Source organism: Mchenga conophoros, linkage group LG3 (genome assembly GCF_057382185.1).
Source record: "Mchenga conophoros isolate Kocher_MC1m ecotype Shallow Benthic linkage group LG3, M_conophoros_male_GT1.1, whole genome shotgun sequence".
NCBI classification, from domain to species: domain Eukaryota; kingdom Metazoa; phylum Chordata; class Actinopteri; order Cichliformes; family Cichlidae; genus Mchenga; species Mchenga conophoros.
The window spans coordinates 54,156-61,665 of NC_140528.1; the positions used below are offsets into that span (position 1 = coordinate 54,156).

Below are 7,510 nucleotides of genomic sequence, written 5' to 3' on the forward strand. Positions count from 1 at the left end.
CGTGTCCTTGAGAAGTAGAAAGCTGCAGACTCTCGCTCATGCTTGCCTGGGAAAATATAGATAAGAGGGAACATTGTCTGTGGAAATTTACTGGAAAGCTGTTGTTTAGACTAAAATGAGAGAGCTTCTCTAATAAAACTGTTAGGGGCACACCACAATTTTCAGATCCGCGGCAGCGTGTCATGCAGGACGCATCTCCCTTCTAGAAGTAATAAAGTCTTAAATGGTCTACTGACCAGTGTTTTGTCTTCTATTGGATGCCTCTGAGGAATCAAAAGAACTCGGTAAAGTGTTGATATTTATACTATCTCAGCAGAAGTTTTCTACTTATGCCAAAACATTTCTTCCTGTTAAAAGGGAGTTTTTCCTTCCCGCAGTGTTTTACCTTTACAATATAAAAAACTGACTGGAATAAAATGCTTTGGTCACACATCTGAACGTTGTGTGGACACACGAGGGGAAAGGATGTCGCGGTTTTCCAAGATCACATCAGAAGGCCTCATGCTTTTAATGATAAGTTATCTCAATGTCATAGATCTGAATTCTAGACGATTCTATGAGCAAGAAACGATGCCCTTACACCGAGTTACAGAAATGTTTGTTCAGAAGAAATAAGAGTCCAAGCATTCCTGAACATAGTATTTGTTTATTTATATTTAGGAGATTCACTGAAAACAGATGAACAGATGGGATACAAAGAAAGTGAGTGGGAGGGGTCACCCATCCTTCTACTCACTGATCAATAAATACTTTTTATTTATGCAAGAAACAAACAGCATTGTAACAGTGCATGTTAGAAATGACTGGACAGCAGCCAATAAGGAAAAAACTTAAACGCAAGATCCTAAAATTATTATTATTATTATCAACATTGCTGTAAGTTAACAAAACATCAGCAGTCAGTATTTTCACGTCACTGACAGCAGAAGTTAGGTCCTCTCTGAGTCCTAATGACAAATCAAATCATTTTCAGTAACTGTATCAACAACGAACACTTCGGTCGGCCATGTTTGGACCTCCAAAAACAGTTTAAACAAACACATCAGTTTGTGTAAAACTTTGTTAACATCAAAGTAACTTTACAAAGTCTGCAACATCTGCAACTTTAGCTGCCTCAAAACGAAGTTCTATTGATGCAACAGAAACACAATAATGATATAGGCCTGAACGATGTGCCTAAAACAACTCGCATCCATGTTTCAAAGAAAAGTACATAGCAAGTGTCATATAATGAAAACCTCAAGAAAATGATGTTTCTGTCACAACAAAACTCACAGTAATAAACAAATAAAATATTCTTAGAAAGACAAACTGCTTCATTTAAAAGAAATCTGTTGGTTCAAACAAACCTGCCATTTTTAACAATCGTATGTATGACATATAAAAGACAGCACTTTGGAAAGCTGTAGTTAAGTAATTATAGATCGATGTATAATGATATTTATAGAATTAATTCGTTTTTTAATGAAATAAAGCACCCAACAACAAAAACATCTTTTAAAACAAGCAAACAGGAAAGACGAAGTATGTTGACATAACAACTGCATAATGAAGGTTTGTTTACAGCGTTTTTACACTTTCAGGTTGTATTTTCAGTGAGAGTACAGCAGTGACTTTGTATTCCTTCAAATCTTTTTCTGCAAAGTTCACATTATTGCTGTTTCTGTCGGTGGATCCTTTTATGATAATTTAATGCACTGTGAGAAGTGAAGACCTTCCCGCACTGCTCGCAGGAGAAAAGCATGTCTTTTGTGTGGCGGTTCCTGTGCACCTTTAAAGTACCTATTTGAGTGAAACTCTTCCCACACTCCCCACAGCTGTACGGTCTCGTTCCAGTGTGGATGCGTTCATGTACTGTGCGCTTAGTCTGTGAACTAAAAGTCTTGTCGCAGTGTCTGCACTTGTATGGTTTTTCTCCAGTGTGAATACGTGTGTGGTGTCTCAGGTCTTGCCTCAAGGTGAATCTTCTCCCACACTGGTCACATCTGTGTGATTTCTCTCCGGTATGCATAACAACATGCCTTCTAAGGTTAGATGATGAAGAGAAATCTTTACCGCACTCCTCACAGGTGAAAATCATTTCTTTTGTGTGGATGTTCCTGTGCACCTTTAAAGTACCTATTTGAGTGAAACTCTTCCCACACTCCTCACAGCTGTACGGTCTCGTTCCAGTGTGGATGCGTTCATGTACTGTGCACTGAGTCTGTGAACTAAAAGTCTTGTCGCAGTGTCTGCACTTGTATGGTTTTTCTCCAGTGTGAATACGTGTGTGGCGTCTCAGGTTTTCCCTCAAGGTGAATGTTTTCCCACACTGGTCACATCTGTGTGATTTCTCTCCGGTATGCATAACAACATGCCTTCTAAGGTTAGATGATGAAGATAAATCTTTACCGCACTGCTCACAGGAGAAAATCATTTCTTTTGTGTGGATGTTCTTGTGGCGCTTTAAATAATATAGTCGAGTGAAACTCTTCCCACACTCCTCACAGCTGAACGGTTTCACCCCAGTGTGGATGCGCTGGTGATAGACAAGACTCGAAAGCCATGAAAAACTTTTCCCGCACTCACTGCAGCTGTAGGGCTTTTCTCCTGTGTGAACCCTCTGATGATGCTTTAATTCTCCTTGGGTCACAAACCCTTTGTCACATTGCTGACAATGGTGCGGTCTCTCTCCAGTGTGATACCGTTGAATGTGAGTCGATAAGTTTCTCAATGAGATAAATTCACTGCCGCACTCCTGACACATATGTGGTTTTCTCCACTGTGCGTTTTCTTATGAACATTTAGCGTGCGTACTGTTTTGTATGTTTTCTCACACTGATCACAGCTGTACAGTCTTTCTTCAGTGTGACTTTTTTGATGACTCTTTAGTTGCTTCAGGTTGTGGAAAGCCTTCTGGCATTGCTGACATCTGTGTTTTTTCCGCATTTCTTTGCCGGTCTTGTCCTAATTCAACAGAAAAACAAAAACAGATTATAACTCAGGTACTGGCAACATGGTGACACTTCCAGAAGTCAGCAGGGCTCTAGACTAACTTTTTCCCATGGTTGCACTGGTGCGCCAGCACCATTGGCGGAGCGGGGGGTGGCTTACTGGGCTTAAGCCCGGGTTGTTTTTTCAGAAACCCGGGGTCTTTTGGAGTGTGCGACCAACTGTTCGGGTAACAAAAAAAAAAAATCTCTGCAACTCTCCGTGTGGTCAACAACAGACACACATTTTGCCCCTATCATGGACTAAACGAATCAGAGATAGTCAGGGGCGGGACCTCTCTGATTGGCCATGGTCCAGTTGAAAGTGCAGGTGGAAGAGAGAGGTGAGTAGCTTGAATAAAGCGATATCAATTCATTAACGGATTCCACACAAAGACGTAAACACAGAGTGGACGCATCAGAATCAGCTTTGTCTTTCTTGGCTTTCTCACCCGACGGCCCGTAGACGGACACGCTGTCGGAGCTTAGCGATCCTGATGTGTCCGGTCCACGCTGTGTTTACGTCTTTTTTGCGCTGATTCTGAGCTGCAGGTTTTGCCTCTCTCCAACCAAAATTTGCAGAGCCAGCAGCAAAAGAAGCAGCAAACTGCGCTTCACATTTGATCAATGTCGTCATGAATTCCCTCTGACTTTTGCTGTTTTGCTTCCGCCACGATAAAAATCACACTTCCTGCACAGCTCTCTCTCTGTGTGTACTTCAGGAACAGTTTCCAGTCTCAAATCTCTGTTTTCTGCATTATTTGTTTGCTTATTACCCACCAGTCTACTGTTGTTTACAGCGCTGTCTTTTTCTTTTTTCACTTCAATGACCTCGGACAAGAAAGCCTAATTTCTGCTGTTCAACACTGAAGAAATTTAAACTTCTTAAAATTATGCAAAATTGCAGAATATTTTTAAGGTTATCTGCTATAAAAAGCCAGACCAGGAAAATCTCCTTCATGTTTTTCTGTGTTTTATTCTCAGTTACTTTCACACAAAGGCATCTGCTGTGATGTTCACAATTCTGATGAAGTCTCATTATAATATTTCTGACTGTCTGAGGCTAAATTGAATCAAATCAGGACTTTGAGAACCGGAATCGAATGGATTATAGAAATCAGTGATGATACCCAGCCCTATGAGCAGCCTAGGCCTGACAGAAGTGGATGTAGCTGTGGGTAATAAGAAAAGATGAAAAGAACGATTGATAACTTTTTTGTTAAGTTAAGGCCTGATCTGTCTGAAATTCATAGCCAGTGCTCTGACATGGTGCCATCAATCTTTGAATGCTGAAAAAGCACAGTGTATCCAGGAAACACATTATATGCTGTGATAAATGCTCAAGTGTCCCCTCTCCCCACTGCCTTTCAGCAGCATGCAGCAGCAAACAGGTCGTCAGAGGAGCCGAGATGATGATTAAGTTTAACATTTTCTACAATATTGACAAAGCACTTTAAGCACAAGATTGTTAGTTAATAATTTAGAAATTTTATATATTATGCTTTGGATGTTGTTCAATATATTTCTATGCAAATCAAGAGGAATTTCAATACACAGCAGTATATTCACAGTTGAAACCAGATATTTACATAAACTTTAGTGAAAAAACATTAAAAAAAAAACATAAAAACATTTTTTTACTGTTAAACATCAATTTAGAGTAAACTTTTGTTTTAGATAAATAAATATTGAAATATCTTTTGAATTAGTTAAATGTCAGAATAAAGAGAGACAGAGCTTTCTGTTTTTTATCACTTTCATCAAATTTAGGAGTACATATACACTAAGTTTATTGTTAATTAATAAGAAAACTCCAGACGACTCCATTCTGAGCTGAAGAAGCTTCTGATTGGTTAGTAGAGTCCATGTGAGTAAATTGGTGGCACAGCTGTGGATGCATATAAGGAAAAACACAGAGCCTGTTTCTTTGACATGGGAAAATTAAGAGATGTCAACCAAAACACCAGGAAAAGGATTGTGGAGCTCCATAAGTGTGGCTCAAGTTTTGAATACAATTTGGTGCCATTTACAATTAAGAAATACAGATAGTTTCTCTCTTTACTCTTAAAGTTAACAAATATGTTCAGTTCTGGTTGAATTGGGGTTTAGTCCTCGCGTCTTGATACAGCCCTGATTTTGTTCTGCCTTGCTGCTTAATTAAAAACACTAGTTTAAGGTGTCCTGCATATGTGATATATATTTTCTTCTTATATGAAGCTATTCTTTTTCAAACAAAACTCAAAACACGGCCTAACAAACCTTAAACTTCACAGCATGCTTTTTCAATCTTTTGTAATGATGATTAACTAACAATCTTGTGAACACAAAGTTCTTTATTTGGAGCACAGATCTACAAGAAAGATAAGTTACTGAAAAAGTGCTCGAGCTTAAAGTGCTTTGGCAATGTTAAACTTAATCATCATCATCTTTGCTGCTACCTGCCGCTGAAAGGCAGTGAGGAGAGGGGACACTTGGGCAGTGCATTTATCACGACATATAATTTTGTTTTTGGATACGCAGTGCTTTTTCAGCGTTCAAAGCTTAATGGCTCCGTGTCAGAGCACTGGCTATGAATTTCAGACAGATCAGGCCTTAACTTAACGAAAAAGTGATCTTTTCATCCTTACCCAGAGCTACATCCACTTCTGTTGGGTGAGAATCGTTACTGATTTCTATAATCCATTCAATTCAGGTTCACAAGGTCCCGATGCGATTCGGTTCAATTTTAAAATCAGACAGTCAGAAGTATTATAGTTCTGATCATTTATCAGTACTGACACTGTGAGACTTCATCAGAGGTGTGAGCATCACAGCAGATGTCTGTGTGTCAAAGTAACTGAGGACAAAACAAAAAAACATGAAGGAGATTTTCCTGACTTTTTATAGCAGATAACCTTAAAAATATTCTGCAGTAGAACAAAAACTGAAGAAACAGGAAAGGTGAGTAAAAGGTTTCTACTAAACATCTAAAATGCTCGGCTGTGTTTGATCATATATACTTTAAGATCAGTAAATATCCAAATGAAATGCTGTCAAAACAAGTCATCTATGTTTTATTATTCCCAGAAACACTCGTGTCCAAAATGACACCCTTCAGCTAACTGCTGTTTGGAAATCACATTGTTGGCGCAAAATATATTGTATGCTGTCAAACTGTTTCTCTGGCATTTTTCATAGATTTGACTAAAGAAATGAAAACAAATGATGTTTATGGAACATCCCTGTATTACCTCCTTATTTTATGCTTGAATGATTCACAGGCTAGAGTTACACGACTTAAACTGCCATTAGTGTTATTATTTAATTTGTTCTAATCTTTATTTGTCCTGGTTTTAAACTCTTTCCCTGCAGGCACACTGAAAATGGTGTTGGCTATTTTGCCTGGTAAGAGTACTGAGTGTGCAATGTTGTTTAATTAGTGTGTTATTAGTCAGTTATCAGAGACATTACAGAAAGTTTCCCAGATAAAAGTCGAGTGATACTCCTGATTCATTGCTAATCAGTATATGTTACAAACTCTCCATCGTCCAGCCCTACAAACAAGTCTCAGGTCCAGAGCACGCTCCACTGAGAAAAGCTGTTCTGTTATTTATTTCATGTGAAAATACAAATCATGAAGCCACTAATTCTTCAAACTCCAAGTCTAGATTTTGTCTCGCTTCTCTCAGGCTCAGCAAGCAGCAGCGCTTCGTCATGTGGTTTCTTTTCGTACGCTGCCGTGCTTAACTTAGAAAATGCTCCTTTTTTTATTTACAGCAATTATTTCTAGGCACCTTTTCGGGTGAAGCCATCCTGCTGCTTCTGTTCCCTCAGTGGTCCTGACCTCCGCCAACCTTCCTCTCCTCCCCAGGTATGTCACCTCCACCTGTGAGCTGCGAAATAAAAGACGAGACACGGGTTTTGTACATCGTTTAGATGAAACGTTAACATGTGACTGAAGTGCAAAGTTACAACTTTTATTTAAGGCGTTTACTTAAACTGTGACATGAGGCGTCTCTCATTGTCAGAGGCTCAGAAGTCACTGGATAGCTGACAGCAGTCTAATGCTGAGGCGAGGCCTGTTCACCTGGTATGTCATGATACAGGCAGCAGGTAAAAACCCTTTGTACTTGTAGCTGTTCACTGTGGTTTTAAACACCCACAGGTCATTTAATCTGGAACGCATCAGCCGGTGAGTCGGTGAACTTGTAGCTTTGTTAGGGAAACCACAGCCTGTAAGCAGTTAACTGCAGCCAGCTTCTAAAAAACACCAGCTAATGTTCCCGCTCCTCTAAGGGTCAGAGGTCACAGCGGCCCACGCGCGCGCGCACACACACACACACACTCGTTTTCATATCTTAGTGAGGACATCTTATTCACATGATGCTAACTGTAACCCTGACACTAAAACCACATTTTGAGCCTCAAAAATAACTTCAAACTCGTGCGGACAGACACGTTGTCCCCGTTAGTGACTGTTGGTCCCCACAAGTATGTTAGCATGACAATTTTCTCCCCCCGGAGCGCTTTTTCCTTACAAACGCGGCACTATTTAACGCGAC

The 7,510-nt window shown here is 39.7% G+C and overlaps 1 pseudogene; it reads right to left on the minus strand.

Annotated features, from left to right (window-relative positions):
* Window positions 1-975: 975 nt before the first annotated feature.
* On the minus strand, window positions 976-6,767 carry LOC146576890 (uncharacterized; annotated as a pseudogene).
* Between the last annotated feature and the right edge of the window lie 743 nt (window positions 6,768-7,510).